Source organism: Uranotaenia lowii, chromosome 3, assembly GCF_029784155.1.
Source record: "Uranotaenia lowii strain MFRU-FL chromosome 3, ASM2978415v1, whole genome shotgun sequence".
NCBI classification, from domain to species: Eukaryota; Metazoa; Arthropoda; class Insecta; order Diptera; family Culicidae; genus Uranotaenia; species Uranotaenia lowii.
Genome location: NC_073693.1, coordinates 246,834,418 through 246,841,696, shown reverse-complemented (window position 1 = coordinate 246,841,696; position 7,279 = coordinate 246,834,418). Strand labels below are relative to the sequence as shown.

Here is a 7,279-nt window from a genome sequence, read left to right as displayed (position 1 = left end):
CATCTGCTCGATCGGTCCGAAATCTTATAAGAAATCGGACCGAGTTTGGTAGAAAATCGTGCGAAAATGAAACACTTTATCGGACGACGATAAGTTTTTTCAACCAGTTCGAGCAGATCAAATGTCAAAACAAGCGGACCGTTTTCGGACCGAAACCGAACGTTTTTCGAACCGTTTCTGGGCCGATTGCCATAGCGTCCATCCGAAAAAAGAACCGATTTCGGACCGATACTGAACGGTTTTTCGAACCGTTTCTGGGCCGATTGTCATAGCGTCCATCCGAAAAAACGGCCCGATTTCGGACCGAAACCGAACGATTTTTCGAACCGTTTCCGGGCCGATTGCCAAAACTTTTGTTGATGTTTTTTTAAGGTTTCCAATGAATTAAAAAAAGAAAGCCATTTCTTTGTGAACATTTATTGAATAATTTTAATTTTGCATTCAATGATACATTGTTATTTTGTTTTTATTCTCGTTTTACATAACCTAGCTTTTTATGTAGGAATTCTATTAATGCCCTCCTCACTTAACAAATTACAAATGAACTCTTATCCTGCCACAGGAGTATCTTTAGGCACATGATCATGTTAGCCGTAAACTTTCTCGTTGTTTCATTTGCCGCTGAGCCAAGAAACCACTTTAAAACATAATTTTAAGCCAAACATTAATTACTTGAACGTATTTTGCCGTGTCCCCGGTTTGCAATGAGCTATGTTTCCAGTATCGTTTGATCCCAACAGCTCCGATTCGATAACAAACCCAGATTCAGGAACGTCTCCGTTTAACCATTTTTTGTTCCATTGGGCGCTGGGCAGTAGGCCAAGAAACAACTTTAAACCTGAAATAAAAGCATTAAACCACAAATGAAAAATTTCTTCGTGAATTGAATATTTCAAATAATAAAAAAAAAACATTAGAAAAGAACACTCGTTTCACAAATTCCTGTTTATAAAAATAAATGCTTCAATTAATGTTAAACCACTGACTAACAGTGGTTTAACTTTAGCTCATAAAAATTTAAAAAAAAAATTTAACTAAATTTTTAAAAACGTTCAAATGGCAAAATGTTTGTAATTTGTTTAGGAAAAAAACAAAAATATTGCAAATTTACAATACGGGTATATATGTCAAGATTTCAAATAACGACCAGGAATAAGATAAGAATAAATATTTAGTATCAAATTCTGAAATACCTAAGTGTTATATCAAATTTTGAAACTTACTTTTTAAGAAAATTGCAAATACATCCACAGTCACCTAGTAATCGGGACCATTGGAATTTATAATCCTAAACGGGATCACCAGTTTCTGTGGAGGGAGTAAACGTAGGTTTCGTCGTACTCCAAATCCGGCAGACCAATAGATTCCTCTCAATCTCAGGAAGGCAAACAGAAATGGCGTCGGAAGCTAACCTTCCTAAGCTACGAAAAATACCGTATAATAATCCTGCTGCGACGGGAAAACAATTTCTCGAAATATTGTGGTTCCAGCCACAAAATTCATCACATGTTCGAAAGTCCTAGAGGTTATGTTGTTCAGCTCATCGCAACCCAGGCGAGCCGAGAAATTTGTTTGTCAAGCTGGAAAGAAAGATGGAAAAAATTCAAACACGAATTAAAGATATGAATACCAGTTATGCATTGAATAACACTATTGTTTTAAAAAATTGATTTTACAAAAAAAGATTATAAAACGCATCACCTGATTGGTTTATAAATACTGCTACATCAGGTTTTAAAAAAAAAACTTTAATTTCAAAAAGCGTATTGTAAAAAAGGAAAAACTAAAATCGGTAGGTTAAGATTTAAATTAGGTTTGTAAACTTGAAGTTTTAAGAACGATTTTTAGGATATACTCCTAAAACGGTGTAACCAGTGGAGTATAAAATAAAAAATGTAAATGTTTGTATATAAAACTGAATAAAGAAACTAAACTAAAAAAAAACGAATAAAGCATACTAGGTACTTACATGAAGACGGATAAAACACAAATTTGGAGAATTGCCGGTAGAATAATTTATAATGTGGACCGATTATTATATTGAATTAAATCTAGGATTTGTGCAAATCATAATCCTTGATTTGGTGACATTTTATTAAGCTGGAATTCTGGAATGCAACAGCAGATAATTATCCCATCACATTCCTTTTTGAACTAAGTGTGCGATATGCGTGCGGAATATCGACATTTTGACACCATTATTGTGAATCCGTTGGCCAAGATATATTGATAGAAGTGATTCCAATTTCCTTGCCTTAGTGTTGATTTGTCTATCTGGAAAAAGATAATGAAAAAAACAATTAGGTAGGTAACAAAAAAATTTTTTTGAGGTATTTTTGAGCTCGGAGTAGCCGGTGAGTTTGCCTGACCTGAACCCTATGGGCTTGGCTGTCTAGGGTATATTGGAGCCCGAAGTCTGCTTTACAAAACATGACGATTTCAAAGTTCTGAAGCGCCATCCTATAACCCTATAGGATAATATACCACAAAAACCATCTTTGGGCTATTTGGGTATGTACCTTGAGTGGTTAGCTCATGGGCAAAATAAAAATAATTGGACCATTGGATTTTGAAAATATGATTTGTTTTGAATAAATATTATTAAATTTGAAAGAAAATGTTTTTGTGTTTTGATCAATTTATGCGTTAGTTCCAAGGTAGCACTTAAATCGCCGGACCCTGTATGTATGTACACCCAAAATAATTTTCACTGAAAAAATAAGTGACATCTGTAGTAAATTCTCGCCATACGTAATTTCATTTGAATTTTAAGTGATGAGTCAAGTGAATTCACTTAAGTGACCGGTCAAGTGAATTACACTATGACGTTCGAGTGAAATTTATCTGAATTTCTAAGTAAGTTTCTAGTTAATTATCTCACGCGTTTCCAAATGAAAGAACATTTATAGAACACCACTTCGATTTCAAATACTTACATTACGCTTTCGCCACAAATTTATTGATTGGAAAATTCCATCGTAATCCCAAGGCAGATCGGTTACTGCGGCTAGTGTGACTTCTAAATCTTCCCTGCTGCAAACCAGAAAATCTGTCCAGTCCAACCCACAAGCTGAAACATGATAACCTTTTAACAACTTTTTCTTACATCACTTTTAACACAAACTACCGCCAAAATCGCCTAGTAAAGAATTTGGAAAACCCAAATCCAGCATAAGCTTTAAACGCTGCTCTTTGGAATTTGCCATTTTGAACTCTGAAAATAAATACAATCACAACCCGACATTCACTTGAAATTCAAGTGATGGGGAAGTGAATATTTTTTCTCACTTCAAATTCAAGTGACGACTGAAGTGAATGTGGATGAATTCACTTGAAATTTAAGTGACTGCTTAGTGAAATGTATATGTCGCACTTGAATGGAAGAAAATCACTGGATCCTTGTTTTCAAGTGAAAAATCATGTGTATTTTAAGAGTGAATTTGGGTTCAGTGTACAATATATTTTTATGTAATGTAAGCAGAAATTTTAATTTAAAAAGCTTATCATTCTTTGTGTATTGCAAAAATGTTTGACTACTAATTATTCTGAGACGGTTTATCTAGCAATTTTAGCCATTTTTTACAATAAGTTAAACCATTGCAAAGCAAGTTTAAAGCAGTGGTAACTGGTTACTGTTTAAAAAAAAGTTGTATCAACATTGTAATACTTTGCTTAAAGTCCTTAGAACTTATATAGAGTAAAATAAAGTTCTACTAACTAGACACTTAAAGTTAGTCAGCACGGCCAAGTTTGTGGAATTCGAATCATTGGTTGGCAAGTTACAGCTGTTTGCATAGGGTTTCCATTTTTCCGAGAACAATCATTGGAGAAGTCAGGATAGCAAATGGAAAATTGTTCAACTAACCATGAAAATTGCCATACTGATATGAGATTGCCTTCGTTCCTACCCTTGGATCAGTTGTTGAATAAATTCCATTGTTACCGTTCACTTGTTGAATGATTTGATGCTGATATGTTGGCAGACCAGACCTCATGGTTTCTGAAACCATGAATGAACCGTTCTTTCGGGCATGCCTTTTTAGTCCACTCGACCACAGACACTTTAGTTTCAAATCTGGCTTGAAATTTACTTTCTTTCGAGACCATGGACTGCTCTCTTTAGTATGACTTTCTTTGGCGGCGAAAAGCTGATACTCGATTTAGAACTACTCGGTTTTTCGCGGTCACCAAGACTAATCGGTGCAACCACTGAGTGTTGCTGTTGATTTTGCTGCTAAAGCATGCCAATTTTCAGTTAGACGTTTAATAGGACGTAGTTGTTTCTGCTCGAGCCACCAGCAGTACTGAGTACTATCAGCGGTGACTAGTGACCAGTAATGATAGTTGAAAGCTCTTGAGTACGGTTCCCTTCAGATGAGTATGCTATTGTTTGAGGTTGTTGTGTTGATGGGCTGTTGAAAAATCTTGAGACTGCGATGGCTTCGGAACCGTTTCCACCACCAGACGACGGCTCTTCATTGGTCGTGGGCGCTACTGGGTTTCCTTTTTTGGTATTCAATTAGTTCTTATTTTTGTTGGGAGTGGTGAGAAATGGGACATTTCAAACAATCTACCTACGGTTCTTCTTGGGTGGGGCCTTCGAAGCGCAGTTTGTGAATGTTCGATAGAATCTGAAAGATTAAAAAAAAGATAAAAATGTTAACAAAAATGTTTCAAATAAGTACTCACCTAAAAAAGATCACCAGAACGTCTCTTTATAAGGTTCGTCGTCGGCAAAATCGATCGCACTCCAAGTGCAACTCTTGTTGTTTTTCTCTATGATTTCCAGTTCCAGCGTAATCGAATGGTTCACAGAAATTTTGTGCAGCTATTCGTCTCGCATGACACTATCGACACGTGGTCACTATCTTCTGCTTCTTTATCGACAGCGCCAGAAGGAAAGGTATAAGCAGCGTCTGCTACGTTGTTTTGGGCGAACATTCCTGATGCTGGTGGGTAGATGTTTTCTATAAGAACCGGAAATTGTTGGCGCAACCACCGAGGGAATGACGGCCGTTGTTGGGGCGGGGTAATGCCTATCACGCTGTGTTTGATGCGTTGTGGAGAAACGGTAACGCTTTAGGTGGGTTGTGTGGTAGCCGTGGAAATGTTAGTCGGTTGTGGATCGTAATCAGTAATGTCTACGTTAACGGGAAGAGCTTTCTCGATCGGCAGCGTAGTGATGGTTTGGCACTGATCACATCACCACGGCTTATTGTGGATGCGGTAGAATTTTGACTCGAGGAAGGTTTCTCCTGGTCCATCTGTCGTCCAAGTTCCTTTGCTCGGTTCGCTTTGAAGCTGCTGTTGGACTGCCTGTTGCTGTTGTTTGATAACGGAAGGCGGAACTTTGTCACCGGTTACCATTGTTGGGTTGGCTATTTGTGGGGTGTTTTCCTAGTTGTCTTTTTTATTGCGTTTAAATAGCTCGGGGCTCTGATGCTAGAAAAGAAAACTAGGCGATAGTTTAAACAAGAAACCTATAGTTCAGAGAGTAGGCAGCGTAGAATAGTAAGCGATCATGAAGAAAACATTACAAGTACATTCAATCAATCAATAAAATAAACGAAGAAATTGTACTGTCTACATAGCATAAATGATTTTAAAAAAGGTACCAACCTTGAGCAGCATATTTACGACAGGACCACCTTTGAGAAGTACGGTTGGTTTCGAAGTCCGTGGCATAGAGAACCAGTCGCTAGAGAACCTGCGATTTTAAAATCAAAATCAGAGAAATAAAAAAAAACAGAATTACAATTCCTAGAATTTTAAAATTGACTTAGATTGGTGAAATAATCTTAACAAGGTGATTTTTTTTAAATTTAGGTCCAGTAATGCTTTTGAGCCTGTTGAACTAATTCTTGGTCTTTTCGCTTCGGTCAAATGAGCGTTGTAAAAATTTAAAATATATCAGTTGAATTGTGTTTGAGTAATCAGTGATTACACTAAGGATGTGAGAAAAAAAAGTTTTTTCAATGCATGTATTAATGAAATCAAAGCGGATATTAAAACTGCCATCGAAACTACTAAATATTTTCCTTTCTGAAGTGAACAAACGGAACTGTATGTGAGAAAATCACTGTTAAATTCTCGTGCTACGCCGCCACCAAAACTTACCGTACATTTGAAAAATCTATGCACATAAGCACTTCTTCCTGTTTCAGATCAACGAGCTGATCAACCAGTTCCGCTATTTGATATCCACCAGTTTTATCCCCGGTTGATCCGATGTCGAATGTACAACCAACTCTGGAACTGTCGAAACTGACCGGAACGGAACTAAGAGGCGTTGAATCTAGCTTACCGGAATTTGTAAGCGTTGGAGCAACGGGTTGTTGAGAAGTAAAACTGAAAACAATTTGAAGTTATTCATTATGTAAATACATAAATATACAAAAACTAAAATAATTTACCTGCACAATTTGATTTATGTTTACACTTTTTGCACCGACCCGATTGCTTCCCAGATCGGAAAAAATCTCTGTTCATCAGGTGGATCGGTCAGAATAGTTATCTACCTATTGGCAATCAAATGATGGTTGTTGATGCGGGAAGTCGTCGTTGTGGAAGCATACTGGTAGCTGGAGAAATTGCTTTCGCTACGGAAACTTCCCGAATCACTTCCGCTGAAGCTACAATTTCTGGAACTGGAATCAACTTGGTGCTGGATATGAAACCACCGGTATTTTGCGCTCCGTCCCACTGCTCCAAATGGCCAATCTAACCTAAACGAGAAATAAAAAAAAGAGAATGAAAAATAAGCGTTTTTCGAGATTTTATTTATTCTATGATCATGAAAACACACAAATGGTGGCTTTGACTTACCCATATTGATATTTCTGCTATGGATTACGGGTTTTGCATTCCACAAAGGATTGTATCCCATTTACCCGAAAACCATTGCCCAGAATGAATTTTTCCCAGAATGACAAATACCCGAAATCAAACCCCAGAATGAACCATTTCCCAGAAAAAAATTCCCCAGAATGCACCATTTACCAGAAATTTTTTTCCCAGAATGGACCATTTCCCAGAATTTTTTTCCCCAGAATGGAACATTTACAAGAATGGCACAAATCCCAGATTTTTTCCCCTAGTATTTTTTTTTTGTTTTCTTTTTTTTTCTAATGAATTCTTGAAAATTTCATATGATTCGAAATTAATTTTTTCAAAATGATTTTTTTTAATGAAACTAAGACTTTTCCAAGACAGAAATTTTCCAACTAAATTTATTTTAGAACCAATATTGTGCTTTGTTTATGGTTTGGGTACTTTAATT

General features: G+C 36.6%; 1 long non-coding RNA gene across 3 annotated transcripts; it reads right to left on the bottom strand.

Moving 5' to 3' along the window:
• Positions 1-468: 468 nt before the first annotated feature.
• Positions 469-6,863, bottom strand: LOC129755002 (uncharacterized). 3 transcript variants are annotated; one of them, XR_008739141.1, is made up of 8 exons: positions 6,826-6,863; positions 6,414-6,725; positions 6,118-6,348; positions 5,620-5,707; positions 3,866-5,442; positions 1,970-2,274; positions 1,224-1,580; positions 469-838 (listed from the first exon to the last, which is right to left on the bottom strand). It is a non-coding gene; the product is annotated as an uncharacterized LOC129755002 (long non-coding RNA). The 3 variants fall into 3 exon arrangements; XR_008739142.1 differs by lacking the exon at positions 6,826-6,863 and having other exon boundaries at positions 3,866-4,631; positions 4,690-5,442; positions 6,414-6,814; XR_008739140.1 differs by lacking the exon at positions 6,826-6,863 and having other exon boundaries at positions 6,414-6,814.
• Between the last annotated feature and the right edge of the window lie 416 nt (positions 6,864-7,279).